Source organism: Anabrus simplex, chromosome 1, assembly GCF_040414725.1.
Source record: "Anabrus simplex isolate iqAnaSimp1 chromosome 1, ASM4041472v1, whole genome shotgun sequence".
NCBI lineage: Eukaryota > Metazoa > Arthropoda > Insecta > Orthoptera > Tettigoniidae > Anabrus > Anabrus simplex.
In genome coordinates, this window is record NC_090265.1 from 456,895,033 (window position 1) to 456,920,857 (window position 25,825).

General features: G+C 39.0%; 1 protein-coding gene across 1 annotated transcript in view; it reads right to left on the reverse strand.

Annotated features, from left to right (window-relative positions):
* Nucleotides 1-25,825, reverse strand: part of LOC136867302 (serine protease snake) — a 79,645-nt gene that overhangs the window by 53,163 nt on the left and 657 nt on the right.

The following is a 25,825-nucleotide window of genomic DNA, read 5'->3' on the forward strand; positions in this document are numbered from 1 at the left end:
GGGCGGAAGAACCGAATCAAACCCACTTCGCGTCTGACTTGTAGCAAGCGGCAAGTGGTCAGCGTCTGATTACCAGAGGTGCGGCTGTAAATATGCTCCAGGAACTAACAATCCCTGGTTCTACACCACTAGCGAAAATTAGAAGATTGCTTACAAGCAGACATGACTCGTGCAAGTAAAGACAAAATTACCCCAGGTGGACAATCCACCCACTCTAAAGTGGCAACCAAGCATTCGGAGTCTGGGGAGCTTGGGCGAATACGAGAGAGCAAGTCGGAGTGCTCTGATAAACTTCCACGAAAGACTCACACTTTCATTGGCACATTCAACATTCAGACACTGATTCAAACAGGAAAACTGCACAATATCATAACAGAACTTACAAAGCAGAAAATCCAAATTCTGGCCCTACAAGAAACACGCTTCACCGATTCAGAAACGATGGATTACAATAATTATGGGATCTTCAAAAGTGGAACAAACAAGAAAATTGGTAAAGGAGCAGCATTGTTAGGAATGGCCTTCTGTGTAGACAAAAAAGTTTTGGATTCAGTAATAGAGGTGAAACCCATCAACAATAGGCTTATGACCTTAAGAATCAGGCATACAAACAAAAAATACACCTTTATTAATCTGCATGCACCAACAAATGGAGACAATAAAAAGGATCTTGCAGAAACAGAAAGATTCTGGGAAGAACTTGAAACAGAAATGGCCAAAATCCCTAAAAATGATGTGAAAATTCTACTCGGTGATTTCAATGCACAGCTTGGCAGGGAATACAAATACAGGAGGACAGTGGGAGACTATCCAGACCACAGATTCGCCAATAAAAATGGCACACGCCTCGTTGAGTTATGCCAACGAAATAACCTCAAAATTATGTCAACATCACTCCGGAAGAATCCCAAAAAGCAAAAAACTTGGCGATCACCCATCCATCATTTAGGAGAATTTCAGATTGATCATGTGGCAATATCATATGATTACCAAAAGGAAATTCATGATGTGCAAGTGCGCAGAGGTGCTAACATCGATTCGGATCATTATTTAAGCAGAATCAAAATTAAATTCACACCCAAATGGAAATTCAACAGGAAAACATCGGTGATTCCAAAATTTGACCTACACAAAATCAAGGACTCCAAAATTTCAGAAGAATGGGGAAAACGACCTGCAGAGAGCTGGGAGAATTTCCGGACTAAAATCATCGAAACGGCGAAGGACCTAATCCCTCTTCGCAAGAAACCAAAACATCCTTGGTGGAATCAAGAATGTGAGACCGCACTAGAAGAAAGGAAAAAGGCATTTCAAAACTACAATTGTAACAAATCAGAAGAAACACAGAAGAAATTCTTCGAAGTTCGCAAGCATGTATCCAAGATTTTAAGACAAAATAAACGGAAATACGTCAATGACCAACTGAAGTCAATTGAAGACAACTTCAAAAATTACAACACACACGATTTCTACAAGACCTTTGCGAACCAAATTAAAGGATATTCCCCACAGAACCTTTGCTTTCGGAAGCAAGATGGTAAACTAGCCTTGACAAATAAGTAAAACTGCCAAGAATTAGCTACATATTTTTCACAGCTTTTAAATTGTCCAGAACCCAAAAAGAGATTCCCGAAAGTACAGCCAGAAATCATACCGGAAAATTCGTCACCACCAACTCAGGAAGAAATTCATTCACATATCAAGAAACTTAAAGACAACAAAGCATCAGGGAAAGACGGAATTGTAGCTGAACTTCTGAAAAATTTAGGCCCAAATTCACTCAGAGAAATTACGCAAATAATCCAAAACATTTGGCAAACCGAAAAGCTCCCGGATGACTGGAAGATTGCTCTAATCCATCCACTACATAAAAAAGGCAGCAAGTTAGACGTAAACAATTACAGAGGAATCTCACTTGTATCAGTCACATACAAAATACTATCAGCCTGTCTCTTGCATAGAACACAACAACAATTAGAACCCAAATTATCAGAATTTCAAGCAGGATTCAGACCAAACAGGTCATGCCCAGAACAAATTTTTAACCTCAAAACTATACTTAAACTACGAGCCCTCAGACAAAAGCCTACAGTATGCACATTTGTAGATTTCAAAAAGGCATATGATTCGATAGACAGACCTTCACTATTCCAAATTCTAGAGGAGAGAGGACTAGATCCCAAAACCCGAGAACTCATAAAACAAACACTAACGGGCACAAAATATAAAGTGAAATTTATGGGAGAAATTTCAGAACCTTTCGACATTCAAACAGGTGTGAGATAAGGTGATGGACTCTCTCCTATTCTGTTCAACGTCGTCCTAGACAAGGTTATGGAAGAATGGGAGAAGGAACTCAAGAAACGTGAATCTTGGAAACCGATCCGATTGGGCTTTCCCAAAAACAACCTCTACGTACCATACCTCGCATTTGCGGACGATCTGGCGATTTTAACAGAGGATGAGGAGACTGCCATCAGGCAGCTTGAGATACTTACGGAATCTGCAGAAAAAGTGGGACTACAGATTTCATTTGAGAAAACTAAATTCTTCTGTTCAAAGACAGATATCACGAGCCTGAGAACAAAATACGGTAAAATCGACCGGGTCTCGTACTTTAAATACCTCGGAGAATTCATCGAACCGACAGGCCTTGAGAAGATCTCACAGCAAAACCGTCTCCAAAAAGTCAAGAAGGCATTAAGGTTAGTTCAAGACATCTACAACAAAAAATGCATGTCAAGACAGACAAAAATTCGGCATTACAACACAGTCATAAAACCAACAGTGAAACATTGTCACTTAACAGTAAACAACAATTAGAAGAAATAAAAAAGCAAGAGAGGAAGATCATCAGGAAAATCCTAGAAGCAAGATATACCCAAGATGGTTACAGGCTACAATCAATCAAAACAACAGAAAAAGTTTCAAACATTGAAATTGACATTAAGAAAAGACGAATGAAATTCTTTGGACACCTCACAAGATTACCAGAAGATCGACTGTCAAAAAGAATATTAAATTATGTTAGCTCACTTAAGAATTCAACACCTTGGCTGGACGAACTTCGAAAGGACCTCAAAAGCGCAAACATATGTGCAACAGACATTTTAGAAAGAGACACCTTCAGACACAAAGTCAACAATTGGGAAGTTACATCAGAGCAACCAAAGCAAGGACGGTGCAGACCGAAATGGTCGGAAGAACGTAAACAAGCCTTCTCAGAGAGAATGAAAGCCTATTGGAAGAACAAGAAGAACCCAAAGAAAGCTTGATTGAGTTGTTTGCTTAACGTCTTCCATTATTGGGAGAATACGCTAATAATAATAATAATAATAATAATAATAATAATAATAATAATAATAATAATAATAATAATAATAATAATAATAATAATAATAATAATAATAATAATAATGTGTTGACGTCATTTTTGATACCAAAGCTCTAAAGTAACAGAATGCGCACACAAAAAGCATGAACTTCGAATAGCAATGAATAATATTGCCAAACCTCATACAGAGGTACAGAACCAATCTTTTTGTTGGTACTTCCCTGCATTTTGCTCTATGATAATATCTGGCGATTTATTCTCTGGAAAATTAACCTCAGTTTCATAAATATATTCAAAAGATACTAAACTGCAGAGAAACAAATGCCATTCCATTTTCATTTTTGATCAATTTTCATATTTTCGTTGACGCCATGACAAGTGTATGGACGCGCGGAGAAGTGATCACACTTGGTTTTCTATGCGCTATGCGGGTAGACTGGACAAACGAATAGAATAGCTTTTAACTTAAAATAGCAAGGAATATCTATGACACAATTCAACGATTTAATCTCTTGAAAAATAACCTCAGTTTCAAAAATTATTATCAATTTATTTATTTATTTATTTATTTATTTATTTATTTATTTATTTATTTATTTATTTATTTATTTATTTATTTATTTATTATAATACAATCTTCCTGTAACAGCTGCAGGTTGCCCAAGGACCCAAGGACAAAGGGTACCTTTACAACAATAATGGATATAGCCTAGATACAGTAGATAATGAGATCGTATGAGGTTAAGTGTAGGCAAAAGAGTGAGGCACATTAAACATTTATTTGAGGTCCTCAAGCATGGTTCTTACAGATGACGGATTAGTCTGACAGAACATGGGACTTAAAATAGCAATGCATATCTATGATATAATCTATTGATTTGTTCTCTGAAAACTCAACCTCATTTCCATAAATAACAAATGATTGCTTATGCGCATCATATTTTCGTAATTTATGTACTCTGAAAATGAATCAATCAACCGATTACAACCAGATTACCTTCAAAATTGAATTCTGAACTCATATAAGTATCCTACAATTACTTCCTCTTGACACTATCTTTACCAGAGCCGTACATTGCAGCAATTGAAAAGTCTGCTCAGTCATTAGCGGAAATTATAGCAGGGATTAATTGGGAAACTCCGTATTTCTCTCATGGTCAACTATATGCAGCTTGCTCCAGGGCTGGAACACCGAGGAACTTGTATATTTACGCTCCCAAGAGTGTGTTTATCCTACGGCACTAGATTAAGGATTTCACGGTTAGAAAAACTGTATACAATTACGAATCTGTATGAGTAATAATTTGCATTAAGTTCGAAAGTTAGCAAACTGCAGAGAAACAAATGCATTTCCATTTTCATTTTTTTTAAATGTTCCAGTATTTGTTGGTACTATTATATTCTATTAGCACAATAGGTAATGCGTATTATTCCTTTACCTCGAAACTTCGCAACATAAACAACGTGATATATTACGGGTGGAGCCCGCGGGTAACTGGTAGTGATTTATACAGAGCAGGGGTGTCGAATTAGTAAGGGCTCGAGGGCCACATTGGAAACCTTAGGCATGATCACGGGTCGCGCTGTAATAATAGGGCATTTTTATAATGTTCCACAAATAGCAGTACCAGTATGAAAAAAAAACATGCATAATTCAATTGAAATGAAGGTTTAATAATTTTAATTGCCTAAAATATTATTTTGCAATTGCATAAAAGAGTGAAATTGAAAATGAACACTATTATACCCAGGACAATTGAATTTGGCAGGAGAGTGCCAAACAATGTGAGTTAATTTGAATTAACAATTAATATTTGACAAACGACAAAAAGAGGAGAAATACCTAAATACAAACTGAAAATAATAAGGTAGTCAAAACAAAATTTAAAGAAGGAGTAGCGTGAAAGGAACAATGATATACAGTTGTAAGAGCATCAAGTGAGTGACTGGGAGGACTTCGCCCAACCTTCACGGCCTGAGAACAGCATACGCTCATCGCCTGCCAGTCCGCCCGCTTACGGTGCTGGGCGCCCGTGGCACGGAATGCCCAGCGTGAGCACCTCTGCGTTAAAGGTATAGCGCTTACAGAACCGTGCGTTGCCCCGCTTAGGAGGTCCCCAGTGGTACGAAAGGGACGACGAACTGCATGAACGGTATCATCTTTCTACCGGTTATAGCAGAATACGTAGCTCAGATACTAAGTTTTACGATGCGCTCGCTGAAAGTAAAATTCCGCTAATCAGAAACATAGGCAACTATGATACTGTAGGTCTTCGGTACCAGAGACCTAAGGAAATTACACTCTAAGGTGTGTAGACCATATCCTGGTCAGTGCAATTAAAAACTTAACTACTAGCACAAATGCACTACTAGTTAGAAACACAATAAAATAGCTTTCAAGGCCTATAAAGGCTATAATGCTCCACTGGTACCGGGTCCACCGTTGAGAATTATAGCTACACTCTGTTTTCGTTCTAACTTTGAAAGGCCTGGTAACGTGACACGAACATTGTTAGTTTTCATGAATTCTACCCTATTTCAGCTCCAAAACTCCGTGCTGTGACAGTTACCCTTCTTATCACCCGCTTCTCGACAAACGTACACATTGCTTCATGTTGCTTCACTGAAAGTCCACAGCCTGTTTCCAGTCATCTGACCGGGTCATCTAGCGGCGAGGATAGGAAATGTGCCGACTGCCGAAGCCTGTCACACTCCTCTGGGGCAATGATAAATGACTAACAGATGAAATGAAATGTTAATGGAGAGTGTTGCTGGAATAAAAGATGACAGGGAAAACCGGAATACCCGGAGAAAAACCTGTCCTGCCTCGGCTTTGTCCAGCACAAATCTCACATGAAGTGACCGGAATTTGAACTAAGGTATCCAGTGGTGAGAGGCCGGCGCGCTGCCGCCTGAGCCGCGGAGGCTTCTCATGTTGCTTCACTACTGCATCTAATTAATGCTTTGTACTGAGGTTTAAACTCTTCCATATACAATTAAAACTTTGAGCCATTTATTATTATTATTATTATTATTATTATTATTATTATTATTATTATTATTATTATTATTATTATTTACTACAACGCTACACTTGTTATATCACTGCACTCAGGTCCTGAATTCAATTCTGGTGTTATCTCTTAAACTACACTAAGCTAAGCTAGGTTAAATTCTTACGATATTTACCTTGGAAGTCACGAATCGATTCTTGCTCGATTCGTTCTCTTCCCATTATTACGCGGAAGGGCGCGGCGTGAGCCCAGTCTCATGACACCTGGGACACATCGAAGAAAATTTTAGAATTATCTTTATACATCATTTATTAAAAATCTCATTCTACGATAATACAGGTATGCTATTAGTGTGAGAGCAGGAAACATACCAAGTAAAGCATCAGTGTATCAATACTTTTATTAAGAGTTAATATGTTTCACTTTGAACATATTCAACTTGTGATATTTTCAACCTACTATAAAAAATCTGCCCGTGTTTAACATGCTACCATCTGAGAAGTCCTGGTCCCTATGAATTCCTGCCGTGGATCCGTCATCCTCCGGCAATTGTTGCATAAGCCGTTTGGTATATTTCCAATAATACACTACCGAGTTGATTGTTGCTGCTGATCCATGCGTAAGAGCGTGTTCGTCATATGTCCAAGGTTTTTAATAAATCTGAAGGCTGTCTCATAACCTGTTTCTCTTATTCCCTAAGTATAAAAACTGAACCACAGAGCACGGTGATATTTCACTTGAAAAATACCACATGTGTCACAGTGGGGAATGAATAATAATAATAATAATAATAATAATAATAATAATAATAATAATAATAATAATAATAATAATAATAATAATAATAATAATAAAGCATACTGTAAAATGTGAAATTTTATAGTATTCCGTCACGACCTCATAACATGGATTTGAAATGACAGTAGACAAATATAATTATAATTTAGAAATAGGCCTGCATTGCAAATTATAATAACCCACAAAATACCTTATTTTACAAGGGCAGAATCATGCGTAAATCTCGAAGTGGTGCAACTCTCTCCAGGAACACCCCTAATGGAAATGACGATGATCGTTTAAAACACATCAGCCCTCATGCCAATCTTAAATTTCTGGGACATTGTAATGACCTATGTTCATTTCAGTTGGGAAAACTAACTTACTAAGAAAGTCTTTCTGAGGATGTATAAAGTAGGTGAAGAGTGTCTGCCATTATAATGAAAACTCGCTAACCTGATTGTGACTGATGGCAGGCAAGCGGTCCTACCATTACAATGAATACTTCCTAACCCAGTCTTCAAATGAGAAAATATGTTTGGTGACTTCCCCGTCGCGTTTCTAGGGTAACGTTAAGAGCTATACAATTTAATACGGTCTTGCTCACAACGTGTGCACTACCTAACCTAGAATTCCGTAGCGAAGCACAGGTACATCAGCTAGCAAAAATATAATATGGAATTATTATTATTATTATTATTATTATTATTATTATTATTATTATTATTATTATTGTCCGACTCGTTGGCTGAACGGTCAGCGTACTGGCCTCCGGTTCAGAGGGTCCCGGGTTCGATTCCCGGCCTGGTCGGGGATTTTAACCTTAATTGGTTCATTCCACTGGCACGGGGGCTGGGTGTATGTGTTGTCTTCATCATCATTTCATCCTCATCACGATGTGCAGGTCACCTACGGGTGTCAAATAGAAAGATCTGCACCTGGCGACGAACCCGTTCTGGGATATCCCGGCATTAAAAGCCATGCGACATTTCATACATTTCATTATTATTATTTATTTATTACCGAGCTCGATAGCTGCAGTCGCTTAAGTGCGGCCAGTATCTAGTAATCGGGAGATAGTGGGTTCGAGCCCCACTGTCGGCAGCCCTGAAGATGGTTTTCCGTGGTTTCCCATTTTCCCACGACGCAAATGCTGGGGCTGTACCTTAATTAAGGCCACGGTCGCTTCCTTCCAATTCCTAGGCCTTTCCTATCCCACTGTCGTCATAAGACCTATCTGTGTCGATGCGACGTAAAGCAAATAGCAATATATATATATATATATATACTAGCTGACGTACCCGTGCTTCGCTACGGAATTCTACATTGTATACAGAATTCTAGGCTAGGCAGTGTACACGTTGTGAGCAAGATTGTATTAAATTGCATAGCTTTTAACGTTACCCTAGAAACGCGACGGGGAAGTCACCAAACGTCTTTTCTCATATGAAGACTGTGTTACGGAATTTTCATCGTAATGATAGGCCCGCTTGCCCACCATCAGTCACCACCAGGTGGGGAGTTTTCATTATAATGGCAGACACTCACTCTCCACCAGCCATTTTACATCCTCAGAAAGACTGTCTTAGTGGTTTTTCCAACTGAAATGAACATAGGTCATTGCAATGACGTCAGTAGGAATGGCGCAATTAAAAGCTATGCTTTCATATGAAATACTCCATCAAATGAAAGACCACACAATTTCTCACCTTTAACGAACAGTACTATGCTGGAATTCCAGAGCTGGAATGACCAAGTCGCAGACAGCTCTGATCCGTGAACACTCTTCGTCTTTTTCCGGCGGTGCGGGGCGGGGGGAAGGCGAATAGTGGAGAGTCCCAGGGCAAAATCTATGCCCTTTTACTAATCTGTTTCCGAGGAGTACCCGATGAGCCGGAAAATCTCAATTCACTACAATGGCAACGGAAAAACCTATCTGAAAATGAAAACCTACAACCTGTTTTCCAGTAATTGAACGGGTCAGGGATGTTGTGAATAAAGCATATATATAGGCTGTTAGTACGATGGAGTCGCCACTCCCAGTGATATATTAATGACTGATAGATGCTATGAAATGAGAATGGAGAGTGTTGCTGGAATGAAAGATGGCAGGGAATACCGGAGTACCTGGAGAAAAACCTGTCCCGCCTCCGCTTTGTCCAGCACAAATCTCACGTGGAGTGACCGGGATTTGAACCACGATAACCAGCGGTGAGAGGCCGACGCGCTGCCGTCTGAGCCACGGAGGCTACATGAACCAGAGGAATGGCATGCTAAAGAAGAAAGTTTTCAAACTCCCCAGCTATTTCCCGCTAATGTTCAGTCGGTTTGTTATACTCGGTACGCAGTAGTAATCCCATCTATCGGAGTTGAGCGGCACCATAAGAAACGAAGAACTCACAACAAACAATGGTCAATGTAAAGTTATTGTTGATCAGTAACAAACAATGGTCAATGTAAAGTTATGGTTGATCAGCGTTATGCGCTTTCGATATTGTAGGCCTTCTGAAATACCACTCTTATCATAGTCGGTACAGTAAAACTGAATGAAACAGAAATGATCGGAAATTGTATTGTCTATAACTTTTGTTATGTAGTACTTTTCGATAGCACCAATAACATAGCTACCGGTATTTAAAAATTAAATTTTAGGCGCCTTCCCCTAAACTACCATTTCATCTCGGGCGAATAAAATTATTTACAGCCTAGACTATATTCTTATTCCCCGACTCTATATAGCGGTTTTCATTAAATTCTGTTAACCCATTTTCTCGTGGCTCGGCGTTGATATGGACCTAGCAACAAAACTTCAAATTCATTAATATCTGTATTATCAGAACCGGTACGGTAAAACTGTATAAGACATAATTGATTGGAAATTTAATTATATATAACTTTAGTTATATAGTATTTATCGATAGGACCGCTAATAATATAAATATTCGATAATTAAATTTAAGGCCTTCCCCTAAACTACCATTTCACTCAGCGTGATTAAAATTATTTATATCCTAGATTGTAGCGGCTCATCCCCCGACTTTACATACCGATTTTCATTAAATTCTCTTCAGCCGTTTTCTCGTGATGCGTGTACATACATACATACATACATACATACATACATACATACATACATACATACAGACAGACAGACAGACAGACAGACAGACAGACAGACAGACAGAAATTACGGAAAAGTAAAAAGTACATTTTCTTGTTACTATGGACATGACCGATACAGAAATACCATTCTTTTCAAATTCTGAGCATTGTACAGACAAAACTCCTATTATATATATTTATTTATTTATTTTGCTATCGTCCGACTCCTTGGCTGAATGGTCAGTGTTGAGGCCTTCGGTTCAGAGGGTCCCGGGTTCGATTCCCGGCTGGCTCAGGGATTTTAATCGCCTATGATTAATTCTTCTGGCCCGGGGAGTGGGTATTTGTGTTTGTACCAGCACTTCCCTCTTCATATTCAGACAACACACTACACTACCAACCACCACAGAAACACGCAAAGGTGATTACATCCCTCTGTATAAGGTTAGCGTCAGGAAGGGCATCCGGTCGTAGAACAGGTCCAAATTCACGTTGCCGACAGATTTTTCACCCGTGACCCCACATGTGTGGGAAAAGCGGTAGAAAAATAAAGATCTATTTTGCTATCTGTTTTACGTCTCACCGACTCATAGAGGTATTACGGCGACGATGAGGGGCAAATAATGGGAAGGAAGGGACCTTGGCCGTAATTAAGGTGTATCCCGAACATCGTCGGCCTGCCAACAATAGGCATCGAACCCAGTGGCGAAGCGTGCTAGTAGCGTCTGTTACCCCTGGTAAGAGTTTGCAAATGTAAAAATCGAATATTCTTTAAATACTAATATTTAATATTCTTGTTTCTTCGCCTGGACGTGCCGCGAGAACTCTATTGCAGTGCATCGTCACCATCAAAGCTAAGCGAGAGGCTGTTACCACTCCATGCAGTGGTTACGCTTTGAATCTCTTCTAACAGCTAGGCGAGTATTACTGCGCCTGCGCCGAGCAAGGCACCTCTCCTCTCGGCACAGATATGTATCCTGCTACGTTCTCTGGTCGTGTTACCACAATGGAAAGTGGAAACAAAAGCTTATAACGTCGGTGCTGAGCTGTACTGTCCGCTCTTTCCACCGCGCTCAACAGTGCATTTCTATATTATTGTTATTGTTTCCTATTATAATACGATGTGACTTCTCTTGTTAAAGTGTGAATTATGTTAGATAAGGATAGCCCAAGAACTGCAAACGCATTGAACATTAAAATGAGTGCTGTCACTTTCACCTCGAAAATAAGTGAGTTGGTGGGCCCAGAATATTTATGTATAATAGAAAGCTTAATGAACACGCCATTTTCGTTAAGAAATTTTGAAGAAAAGAAAAACATAATTGATAAAGGTAGACCCACATCTTCTCTTAAATATTTAGTCAAGGAATCGAAAAGAACAGTACGATATTTTCATGACTCGTGGTACATAGATCTGGATTGGTTACGTGGTTGTGCAAGAATGAATAAACTGTATTGTTGGCCGTGTGTTCAATTTTCCTCAGGAAAGGATGACCGAGCTCGATAGCTGCAGTCGCTTAAGTGCGGCCAGTTTCCATTATTCGGAAGATAGTGGGTTCGAGCCCCACTGTCGGCAGCCCTGAAGATGGTTTTCCGTGGTTTCCCATTTTCACACCAGGCAAATGCTGGGGCTGTATCTTAATTAAGGCCACGGCCGCTTCCTTCCCACTCCTAGCCCTTCCCCGTCCCATCGTCGCGATAAGACCTATCTGTGTCGATGCGACGTAAAGCAACTAGCAGAGGAAAGGATGCTTAGACTAAAGACGGTGTGGAGAATTTATATAGTTTGAGTTTTAAAGAGACGCCATGAGGTGTCTCAAGCACACATCGTCGCTGTTGCCGATATGATTCAGTCCGGAAGGTCCAGAATAGAGTACAGCTCGCAGAAAGAAAATTAACGAGCGTAATGAGATAGGAAAAATAACAGATATATTATCAGCACTTTAATAGATACTGTGTTTTTTCTTTCAAAGCAAGGATTACCTTTCAGTGGTCACCGAGAAACTGAAGAATCTGATAACAGAGGTAATTACAGGGACTTACTAACGTTAATTGCTAAGAAAGATGACCATTTCGGCACCACTTAGAAAAACAATTTTCTCAGGACTTTCATCTGACATTCAAAAAGACATTATTAACGCCATAGCTACTTTTATGACCAGATAAATTAAAGACGAGGTTAAGAAAGCAAACTTTATTTCCATTATTTTGGATGAAAGTACAGATGTTTCTAAAAGAGCACTATTCTATTTTCCTCAGAAAAAAAAAATGCTTGGAATAAAAACGGTGTGGACGATTTAGATAAACTCTCAGAAGATATGTGCTAACACTTTTCAAAACGTCACGCGTCGCCACTGATAGAAACGACCATCTACAGCATGAAAAATCACAGCTAGTGACTCAGACCTCACAGCCAACTTGCTCAGTAATAATATAGGAAATACACTACTGAACAAAGTCTCTTGTGATGCTTTCTACTTAAGTTTCTGTTTCACTGAGGTCAGATATAATTTGTTCATTCAAGGAATACAAGGCTAGAGATTCAAGAAACAAGCACATAGAACAGGTTTGAATGCAGCCTTGCAGAGAAATTAGATTAGCATATGAATTGCCCCGGAAATCCTGTTTTAAGCAATTTAGGAGACAGTGGCTATTTTACTGATACTCATAGTGACTGGTAGCGGTGATTGTTTTAATGGGAAGTACAACTTGACAACCATCCTCTGAGACACTTGGACGATATTCAACGTATATTATAATCTTATGGCATTAGACGTGCTTTTCTTCTATATATGTATGTACGCAATTAACATAAACTCAAGTGGTTGAGATCAGCTTTGTATTATTAAGTTTTCATAAGAGTTCTTCTGAAATGCGCTCTCTCTGCATATTGGCAGTGTATATTTGTGTGATTACATATTAAGTTATTACATTTCTTCAATTATTTAAGAGGAAATCACCATGTTCATTCCCCTGTGACACCACAGTCGAAGTTTCTACTACAGCAGATGACCCTACATTGGCCTACTTGACGATTTGGGACATTCTCTCTCTCCACGCTCCGTGTAGTTTTGCTACGCAGGTTGCTGCAGCCAAGCCCACCCCTAGTACTGCAACAAAGAGACTTGCTTCCAGGTGGCTGTTTTGTCTGTAACTGATCTAAAGCCAAATAAATTTAAAAAAAACGAGACTTGCATTACGAACAATGTACGTGAAATCTTTCCTCCAAAACCTCGTTCCTCAACCACCAGGCCGTGAAATATTCACCCAGAATTTGTAATTTTCTTCTTCTTTCTTCGTTATGTTCTATTAATGAGCACGTTTGAACTTGTTAGCTTGGTCTGACGGCTTCCGCTTCTTATTCTCCTCCCAAAATATCTTAATGAATTCGCTGTGGTAGTTTCTTTACGTTCTTCTGTCCACTGTTTCCGAGTGGGATATTTAGCTTTCTCCACGAATGTGTGAATGCAAACAGAATTCCAAAGAGACTGTGATTTCTTATGGTGTCGTCTGTGACGTTTATTTCTTGTAAATCCTGCTTAATTTCTTCCAACCAGTTGATCTTGACCTTCTTTTGAATTGATTAAAGTTAATACAGTAATTTTTTAGTAAATCTGTTATTGTCCATTCTACATATGTGGCCATAGAATTTCAAGCATCCCCTACGTACGGCGTCAGTAAACTAATCTGTTGCTGTGAACAGGTCTGTAATTTTTCTTTTAATCCATATGCAATTTATATGAGTGGGACCATACATTTTCCTAAGAATTTTCGTTCTTGCTTTCCAACTTTATCGATTTTAGAGTGGCCTCCTAGAGACGTAGTTTCTGAGACATATAATGCTTCCGGCAAAACAACTCTCCTGTAATGACAAAGTTTCGCATTACGCGATATCACTCTCGGTTTTTTTTTTTTTGCAGTGATTCCATGTTACTAACGGCCTTAGCCGTGTTGAAACACTGGATCCCGTGAGATCTCCGAAGTTAAGCAACATTGAGCGTGGTCAAGATTTGGATGGTTTGCCACTCGCTGTTCGTGGGGATGGGTAAGGAAATGGAGGAGCGGAAAGGAACTGGCCACCGTACGTAAACTCCGGCTCAGGCACACTTCTGCGGAGGTTCGGACCTGCCTTCGGGCAGAATACACCCTTACCTTACCATGTTACTCTACACGCTTTCTGAAGTTTGGTGGCTATTTCTAAATTGGCTTTACTCTCCAGTCCAGATGGTAGCATGACTAATTAATTTGTTATTTTTTTCTGACTTGTTTGGTGGTGAATGTGACGGGAAGGGTTGCGGGGTGTCATGACTAACTCTGGATTAACTCGGTGGCCTAGCCGCAGGCTTCTTACCCGGAAAGCTGTGGTTCGAATTCTGGTCGATCTTCAGTTGAGATTTTCATCTTAAAAATCACATGACATCGGAAAGAGCATGCAGCCTTAAACCTCTGGCCAAAACCAAAATGAGCCGAGGTGGCTACAAGGACCAGATAAATAAATGGGGTAAGATGAACAAAGTACTTTTCTAAGCATTTTTCAGGAAGACACATTTTATAGTGGAAGTATTAGGCCTATTGGGATGATTTTCGTGATTGTATTGAAAAACACAGATTCAGGTCGTCTTTAAAAACTAAAAGGTAATTAAATAACATCTGTGTAGTAAGTTGTTGTTGGTGGTGGTGATTATTGTTTTAAGAGAAAATACACTAGGCAACCGTCCTCTCCGTGTAGTAAATGTCGATGCCAAAAGCCACTCATTTTTGAATGACCAGGAATTTTCAGACAGAAATCTTTCAATATTCGCGGAAAGGAATACTGCTATTTATCACCGGTCGTAAAATTGCCTGTAGCAGGCGAGTTGGCCATGCGGTTAGGGGCACGCGGCTTTGAGCTTGCATACGGGAGAGAGTGAGTTCGAACCCCACTGTCGGCAGCCCTGAAAATGGTTTCCCGTTTTTTCCCATTTTCACACCAGTAAATGCTCGGGCTGTGCATTAATTAAGGCCACGGCCGCTTTCTTCCCAGTCCTAGCCCTTTCCTATGCCATCGTCGCCATTAGACATATCTGTGTAGGTGCGACGTAAAGCAAAAAGGAATTGCCTGTAAGTTGATTACACAAACGGAGGTGAATCCTCTGTTCTCAACACTGAATGAAATAACAGCCGTATTCCAGATGTCAATAATTAAATAGCTGGGGAATATAACAAATGAAATTGGGATAATGTTACTGGCTTGAAATGATTACAATACACTACATTATTTCATTAAGGGGCTGCCTGGCTGAGGCGGTAAAGGCGTGCTTAGTTTGCCCGGAAGGACGTGGGTTCGAATCCACGTCAGGAAGTCGTAAAATTTAAGAAACGAGGTTTCCACTTGCGGAGGTGCATATGGCCCTGAGGTTCACTCAGCCTACACCAAAAATGAGTACCAGGTTAATTCCTGGGGGCAAAGGCGGCCGGGCCTAGAGCCAACCACTCTACCCCATCATGTGCCGAGGTTAACAATGGTGGAAGCCTTTATCTTCCACTCCTCCAAGGGCCTTTATGTCCTGTACGGATGTGACTTTGCTTTTTTTTTACATTATTCCATTAATCCGGGGATTGATAATTTATTGGTAATCGATTCACGATTCCTTCATGAATTTATGCGAAGATACATTCCTGTATTCAAACATTTAATGCGTCTGTTTAACTGATATTCTTCTACGAAGGCACGTGGCAGTAACGTAAAGTACGATAAACCTGAACAAAGTGGAGACAAATTGAGGACGATCAGAGAGTTCACAGAACGATGCAGTTCCTGGTCCGAAGTTGTACGTAATTCTCCCTACTTCTCGGTTACATATTGTTAATCTGAAACCGGCAGTGGCGTTGTGGCTGAAGACTCGTGAGACCAATCGTTGACGATAGCCTCTCTCATTATCTGTTCTATCGAAAAGAGTAAAATAGCTCTCTAGGTAAACCCTTTAATTCCCCTTGAAATGACAAGACAGCCTGTAAAATAGTCCATTAATGATAACTCCCTTATTAATCATCGTATCGAAATGATGCACACACACAAAAAAAATCAATTGATTTCCTTTAAGTTTGCTTGTATATATTTTGTGGGAGTGCAAAATCACGGTTGCGGTTCCGTATAAACCCCCAGTCAATTCAGAATTTTTTTTTTTGCTAGGGGCTTTACGTCGCACCGACACAGATAGGTCTTATGGCGACGATGGGATAGGAAAGGCCTAGGAGTTGGAAGGAAGCGGCCGTGGCCTTAATTAAGGTACAGCCCCAGCATTTGCCTGGTGTGAAAATGGGAAACCACGGAAAATCATTTTCAGGGCTGCCGATAGTGGGATTCGAACCTACTATCTCCCGGATGCAAGCTCACAGCCGCGCGCCTCTACGCGCACGGCCAACTCGCCCGGTATTCAGAATTTTAGAAACAATCTTGGACCTAAAACCTACCCAAGGACAGGTGGATTCTAAATAAGAAGTTTGGCAGAAGTATAAAAAGTAGTTTTCAAGTTATAAGAACTCAGACACCATAGCTAAAAAGTATGCAATGATCATTACTATACTTGAAACGGGTAACTGAACGAAAATTTCTCCAAAATAGTCAGTGTACAGATTCATGGTCGTTAAAATTTTATTTATATAGACATATCAAACAGTTTTTAATACTTCTTAAGATAACGCCATTATGTTAGTTGAATGTGTGAAGTTCAAACAAATCGGAAACGTATTGACAAGTATATTTTTTGATACCGGTCCCTCAAAGGCTGAGGAGCGCTGTTTCAGAAGATTTAACAATTCAGTACTTAATGTTGTGATACAATTTTTGAAAACTGCTGATTTGAGACCCTCACTTTTTGTTCGCTGCATCGTTTGCGCTCGCGCTCTCCAACTAAAGCAGTTCTTAACATCTATCTTTCTGGAGGAGTACGCAAGAGGCTGAGATCAGGCGTTCTTGTGTCGAACAATCAGGAATATGTATATTTCGAAGAAAATTGTTTCTCTGCTTTAGCTTTATATTCTTTAAACCCATGTAGTCCAAAATAACAGAAGGGCTTAATGATTTACTTTCTTACTTATTATATAATGTATGTCTTAACCTTACTGGTTTTGGTATCTGTATTTTCATTTTTTTTTAAGTTTCTTGTTTAGTTTAATACTTTAATATTATAAAAATGTAGTTACTGTTTTCATAAATCTGCATTGTATTATAAGAAGACGCTGCATAAAGGGACTTTTCAGTCTCAGTGGCATGTAAATCATGATCAATAAATTCAATTCAAAATTCAATTCTCTCTCTCTCCTCCTAAAAATTGTGATTCTACTATACTTGTTATGTACTTGTTGACGGCAGGAGTTTAAATGCAATGCGCTGCCAGATCATATTTTTGTATTTCTGTTACTGCCTTTTGTATCAATTGTACATAAATGGTTATTAGTGGTAAATGAATGAATGACAAAATGCCGTTCAGCGAACGGTCAATAAATAGAAAATAGAGAAAATCAGAATATCTTCCAGGCAAATGTGTGCTCCTACCAAGAGTAGACCTCACACAATTTTCAAGTAAAAAATGTGAATTCCCAGTACGTTTGATATCAACATAAGGAGGCAGTATTTAATCACAGACCGTTACGTGTAGCCAATTCTTACGAAATGTCAAAAATTGGATCACCCGAAGGGAAAAAAGAAAATTACGGCAATTCGGTAACCATCGCGAAGCCAACAACACGGAGCTGTTGCATTTAATCACCGTCTAATTGGCGACAACCTTGTCATGTACCGAACGACGATCTTGGGAACAGGAAGTTGGCCACTAATCAACTGCGCCACCTAGACCGGCTTTAATGGATTTCTTCTAGGTGTATTTCCAGCAGAATTATACAATACTAGCAAGATACCCGTGCTTCGCTACGGTATTATACTGAAATTTATAATTGAATGCTTATTGTTTTAGATATATAATCCGCCGAAATTCGCGATCTGACTCGTTCTCTGCGAGAATCTACCAAAATTCCCGATCTATTATTTTACGGCACGTTTCCTCCCATTTTTAAATCTTCCTTTCCAGCAATCGATTTCGTACTTCCCGGGTTAGGCTCAGGTATTCCTCCAGGTCAGTTGGGTCCGTAAATCTTTGCCATCTTTTCCTATAATATTTTTAATACGGATATAATCCTTCAGCAGATCCGGCGTGCTGTCATACTGGGTGCCTTGGCGGCACTGAACCCGCGACCGGACTGCATTCTTAGTCATTACCCGTCCAGGAGCCGTTTCCATCGCGGTCCGCAATTTGACGACGGACCGGAATATTATTATTATTATTATTATTACTATTATGTGTTGCTGGAATGGCTGATGACAGGGAAAACCGGAGTATCCGGAGAAAAACCTGTCCCGCCTCCGTTTTGTCCAGCACGAATGCCACATGGAGTGACCGGGATTTGAACCACGGAACCCAGCTGTGAGAGGCCGGCGCGCTGCCGCCTGAGCAACGGAGGATCCTTATAAGTACACTAATAACAGTAAAATCAATTGGTCTCACCTCCTTCTACACCCCATCCCTGTTAAGTTTATTTATCCCGTATGCGAAAAAGAATTAAAAGGATGCTTGTTTCTTTATGTTTAAGGGAGATTCTAAACACCAATGTTCACGTCTATTACCTGCAGTTTTGAGATATAAGTATCCACATAAAAATAATTTACTTTTTTTCACTTCATTTCACAATAATCTCTCCTCCCCCTAAATGAATTTTCCAGCAAAAAAATACTTGTTTCTTTAATAGTAAAGGATCTTCTAAATACCAATTATCACGACTCTAACTTCTTCAGTTTTTGATTTATGTGTCCTCATGAAAGGAATTCAACTCCTTTACACTCCCGCCCTCCAAGATGGTTTCCCCACCAAAACGCCTTTTTCTTTGTTTTTAAAGGAGATCCAAATACGAATTTTCACGTCTGTAACAACTTTAGTATTAGATGTATGTATTCTCATACAATTGTCAACTAATGTTTCAATTCTTTCACCCCCCCCCCCTTCATTGGATTTTCCGAGAATACGTGTTTCTTTACTTTTAAAGCAGATTGCAAATATCAAATTTCACGTCTGTAACATCTTCATTTTTGAGATATCAGTAGCCTAATTAAAAGAATTCATCACCATTTTCAGTCACTTTACCCCCCTCCCCCGCCTTTCACCCAAGTGGTATTTCCAAAAACTAAAAATACACTTTTCTTTATGTTTAATAGAGATAAAAAATACTATTTTTCACTTCTGTAACATGTTAAGTTTTTTAGATATCCGTAAAAATTATCATTTTAAAATTTCACCCCTTTTGGGTTCCCCTTAAGTAGAGTTTCCAAAAACAAATAACCTATATTTCTTTACATTTACAGGAGATTTACACCCACTGTTTACGTCTGTAACATTTTACGATTCCAAGATATTCTGTAGATATAGTCTTTCAAAAAATTCACCCCAATTTGTCACTCCTGTTTAACCGCCATTAATTGGCTTTTCCAAAAACTAAAAAATACGTCTTTCTTTATTTTTAAAGGAGATCCCGTATGCGAATTATCAGTTCTGTAATATCTTTCGTTTCTGAGATATGTGTATCCTCATTAAAGGCATTCAACCCATTTTTCACCCTTTTACACCCCTCCTATTAGGACTTACTGGAAACAAAAAAATACGTGTTCCTTTATTTTTAGAGGAGATTCTAACCACCAATTTTTACATCTGTAAATTTTAAAGTTTTAAGATGTAGACACACTCATTTTAAAAAATTCACCCCCGTTTTCACCCCCCAATATTTGGATTTTCCAAAAACGAAAAAAATACCTGTTTCTTTACTTTTAAAGTAGATCCAAAATACCAATTTTCAGGTCTGTAATATCTTCAGGTTCTGAAATATAAGTATCCTCATGAAAGGCATTCAACCCATTATTCACCCTTTTACACCCTTCCTATTGGGATTTTCCGAAAACAAAAGAATACGTGTTTCTTTATTTTTAAAGGAGATTCTAAATACCAATTTTTACATCTATAAACTTAAAAAGTTTTGAGATATAGATACACTCATTTTAAAAAATCACCCCCTTTTCACCCCCCCATTAAATGTATTTTCCACAAACAAAAAATACGTGTTTATTTATTTTTAAAGGAGATCCCAAACACCAATTTTCAGGTCTGTAATATCTTCAGGTTCTGAAATATAAGTAGACTCATGAAATGCATTCGACCCCTTTTTCAACCTTTTCCACCCCTCCTATTAGGATTTTCCGAAAACAAAATATACGTGTTTCTTTATCTTTAATGGAGATTCTAAATACCTATTTTTACACCTATAACCTTTCAAAGTTTTGAGATATAGATACACTCATTTTAAAATATTACCCCTTTTTTACCCCCCTTAATTGGGTTTTCCAGAAACAAAAAAATACGTGTTTCTTTATTTTTAAAGGAGATCCCAAACACCAATTTTCAGGTCTATAATATCTTCAGTTTCTGAGATATAAGTAGCCTCATTAAAGGCATTCAACCCCTTTTTCACCCCTTTTCACACCTCCTATTGCGATTTTCCGAAAACAAAAAAATACGTGTTTCTTTATTTTTAATGAAGATTCTAAATACCAATTTTTACATCTGCAAACTTTAGAAGTTTGGAGATATAGATTCACTAATTTTAAAAATTCACCCCCTTTTCACCCTCCCATTAATTAGATTTTCCAAAAACAAAAAAATACGTGTTTCTTTATTTTTAAAAGAGATCAAAAGTACCAATTTTCTGGTCTGTAATATCTTCAGTTTCTGAGATATAAGTACCGGTAGCCTGATTAAAGGCATTCAACACATTTTCCCCCATTTTCACCCTTTTTCACCCCTCCTATTGGGATTTTCTGAAAACAAAAAAATACGTGTTTCCTTATTTTCAAAGAAGATTCTAAATACCAATTTTTACATTTGTAAACTTTTAAAGTTTTGAGATATAGGTGCACTCATTTTAAAACTTCACCCCCCCTTTTCACCCCCTTAGCAACGGAATATCCAAAAATCCTCTCTTAGCGAGCACCTACATCTTAATATGAATGTATCCCCAAAATTTCATTTCATTATGTCTAGTAGTTTTGGCTCGGCGATGATGAATCAGTCAGTCAGGACAAGCTATTTTATATATATATAGATAAACATTACAAGATATTTCATACAGGCATACCGCACGCAATTTTCATGGAACTGGTAAGCTGGCATATCTTTAAAACGTGTATGGCAAAGAATATAACAAAAAACAATATTGTAATGTAGACCTGTTTGAACTGTGCGGTGCGTCGCCTTGCGGGGGCGTCGATGTTTTACGAGGGAGCCTAGAGGACTTCGTACTGATACAAAATAGATATTTTGCAAGCCAAAACAGTATATTTATAAAGCTGGTATGGCATTAATAAGAAATTGGTCACCTGAGAATCCAAGAATAAATGTATCTGCAAAACAAGCAATACACTCTTTTCGTATGAATTTGGCAAGAAGCGGACACGCAGGAAGAGGACAGAGTTAAAGTAGTTATCTTCAGTCACATTATGTGTCAGATTGCAGCGAATTTTTAAGTTCACATGCTGGTATCAGGTTACTACAAAGCACTTTTTCACATTAATATCGTTATAATTGAGAATTACCTAGAATAATCGCATATTACACTTCCCTTACTTGTAATATGGGTACCTATAAATATCAACAGTAAGTATTGTGCGAGCCTCAGTCTAATTGCGGGTTATTCCCTGTGCCGTGTCTGGGCAGTGGATGATACAATAGCCGTCTGATCCATATAGCTCGCCCAATGACGTGCTGGTCTCAGCTAGTCTGCGATAAGCTTCCGTACAGCGTACAGCGTGATTGCTTCTTATACACAAGTAATTGATCGGTGTATCGCGTTTTATGGCTCACGAATTAAGTGCTTGAACTGTGTGTGTTCGTGTGCTGTAGGTTTTAAGGCACGAATCTTCTAGGAGAGCGAGAAGAGAATTCTCGAAATATTTTCTAGAGCGCGAGTACCAACGGGTTAAGAAATTAAGAAAACTGAAACTAAATTCTAAACTGTGGGTTCAGTACTAAACAAAAATAATTTGTTAAACATATTGTATAAACTGACGACGAATTTCGGGATATTTGTGAAAGACGAGCGATCACTCCGAAAATCTTTAACGAAACTGGCTCAGCAAAGTGAGATTCCATATTCTGCACGATGGGTGGCAAGAAAACTGAAATTTAAGCCTCACTAAGTCACATAAGTGTAAAATTTAAACCCATGAGATTCAACCGCAAGAAAACATTATTGCAATTAATTTCTTCACTCTGTCAAGAGTGGCGAATTAAATTCTGAGTTAGTGCTGTTTCCTGATGCGGCATGGATTTATTCGTTTGGACGCGTAAATTCACAAAATGACCGGTATTGGTCACCTGAGAATCCAAGAATAATTCATGAAACTCCACCTCATGACCTTAAAATAGGAGTTTGATGCGCTATAATAATGCAAAAAGAATTGCAGGGCTAATTTTATTTAAGGGTACCATTAGTTGTGACAGATACATAAAATTAACGCTGAATGAGATTTTTCATGAACTGACTGAACCGATGAGATCCCTCAGATATTTTCAGCAAGACGAGACTACAGCACATACAGCTCGTCGTGACGTTTTCAGGGATAGAATAAAGTAGATGGTGTTGCTAAATCTATAAACCAAACCCCGTGGCACTACAGCCTACCAAGCGACCGCTGCTCAGCCCGAAGGCCTGATGATTACGAGGGGTTGTGTGGTCAGCACGACGAATCCTCTCGGCCGTTATTCTTGGCTTTCTAGACCGGGGCCGCTATCTCACCGTCAGATAGCTCCTCAATTATAATCACGTAGGCCCTCAGGTCTAGGTAAAAATCCCTGACCTGGCCGGGAATCGAACCCGGGGCCTCCGAGTAAGAGGCAGACACGCTACCCCTACACCACGGGGCCGGCTGTTGCTAAATCTATACGTGGCTTAACCCTACAATGCATAGTATTGAATAGTACGATTTTCTAGCTTGCCGCTTTAATCTTAATTTTACGGTACACCGGGAGAGTTGGCCGTGCGGTTAGGGGCGCTCAGCTGTGAGCTTGCATCCGGGACATAGTGGGTTCGAACCCCACTGCCGGCAGCCCTGAAGATGGTTTTCCGTGGTTTCCCATTTTCACACCAGACAAAAGCTGGGGCTTTAATTAAGGCCACGGCCGCTTCCCACCCATTCCTAGCCCTTTCCCGTCCATCGGCGCCGTAAGACCTATCTGTGTCGGTGCGACGTAAAGCAATTCGCAAAAAAAAAAAAAAAAAAAAAAAAAAAAAAAAAAAAAAAAAAAAAAATTGTAAACGCGTCTCGCACCTACTTAATATGAAGTTTGTCAGACCGATTATATTTGATAAGACAGTAAATATAATTCGTGTCGATACATCATTTCCTCCCGAACAAGTGAATTCACGATGCATCACCTACAAAAAACAGTTATTCGTCTGTATAAAAGAATAACACTAACGTTCAGGATAAAAAGACGTTATAAAATACTGTAATTCACAAATTATTTTTACATTCTAGTGATTGACAAGTTATTTCCTAAAAGAATTGTCAAGCTACGTAAAATTTGATAGGAACCGATCCTTGAAAGTAAGAGACAAATGATTTTTGAAGAAGAAGGATAAGAACGTTTTTGGTTACAGCCAGATTCGTTTGTGGTTTCTTTATATTTCTACATAGGCACGTTTAAATGCTGAGTTACTAGACATATTGTCGGGCTCCGGTAAAGGTAAATTGTTTATTGTAGGTTGTGCTTCTCTGCATAAAAAGAAGTATTAAGTCGTGAAGTGCGAAACATAGCGCCAAGAATTCGTTTTCTTTTAGTCAACAGAATGATCAAAGTATATGTTGCGTAATATGTTCGTCCTTCAGTCTAATATATGCTATTGATATGTTATTAATGAGATACAAGGATAACCAAACGATTGTACAGACTGTATCTTGTTAACACCCGATACGCAACTAAACAGTTCTGCATTTCACAAGCTACAACAACACCTAGAACGTTTTCCAGTGTGAGATGATAACCTTCTAATACGTACATACGATAACGTCCAATGTATATGGCTGTAGCTGTAAGCTTGCTTTCGGAAGATGATGGGATCGAACCCCCACCTTCTGTAGCCGTAAGGTTAGATTTATGTGGTTACTCATTATAACAACAGACGAATACTGGGGCTATTCCTTAATTAAATTCATAGTGACTATATTCTAGCCGTTTTCTCCCCCATTAGCGCCATGATTTTTTTTCTATTGGTGACGTACACTATACACAAATCATACAGGAATTATTATACAAATTGTACAGGTATAATAATAATATTATTGGTTTTAAGTCCAACTAACTACTTTTACTGTTTTCGGGGACGCCGAGATGCCAAAATTTTGTCCCGCAGGAGTTATTTTACGTACCGCTAAATCTACCGACACGCGCCTGATGTATTTGAGCACCTCCAAATACCAGTGGACTGAGCCAGGACCAAACCTGCCTACTTGGGCTCAGAATGCCAGCATCTTAACCGTCTGAGCCACTCAGCCCGGCTTGTAGAGGTATGTCTGAATGTGACCAGAGAAAACATAAGGAGCATCATTCCACTTCTCACGGTCGCCTGCCTCGAGGCCCTGAGAAGTTAAGCCAGGTAGCGGTACGGTGTTGATGTGGGATCACGTTCACACTGCACTTTGTCGTGCAAGACAACAACCATTCACGATCTCCCGAGTTCGAATCACGGCAGCATGAAGACATCTAAATTCTGACTATATATGTTAGTGTCGTTGCATAATTTCAGGGGTAATTTGGGAAAATGCAAAAGGATTAGTGAAAATGTCTATTTTCCAAACACAGTAAAATACGTATCTAACATAGATCTGACCACAGATAATTTTGGTATATTCCAGAGACTTCACTTCGAATTGTATTGCTATACATAGAGAATGACATGATGTTTTCTGGCATTCGGGGACTTAATAGATTAAGAGAAGCATGTCGTCCTAACACGCACGCTGTTCGCCGGTAAAGACATTAAACTGCTATTATATAAATAAAGAAATGCATAACAGAAGTTTTGAAACTAAAGATTATGTCCCTGTATTTTAGATTCCCCGTGGAATTGCTAACGATATCAACATTCTTCTAATACCACAAGCTTGCTTTATAAAGTAATGAAAAATACTAAAGGATGGTTCTAGATCAGGTGCTAATTTGACTTCTAAAACGAGCCATGTTTTAAGCTTATCTTACTTCAAATGAAGTAAAATTATCGGCAACAATAGCTTACAAAATGATTGAACAAGTATTTGTAGGAAACAGTACAAAAGTTCGGTTAGAAAACGTAGTACTACAACAATGTTTCGTTTTTGTACAGGCTATTTGCGTATCAGAAAATAACAACAGCAACTTGGACCAAACAGAGAAAAGAAGCCCACAACAAATGAATGAAAGAAATAAGTGCATAATGGAAGGCAAGCAAACGCCTGTAAGCAATTCGCGTAGTCCTAAATGGG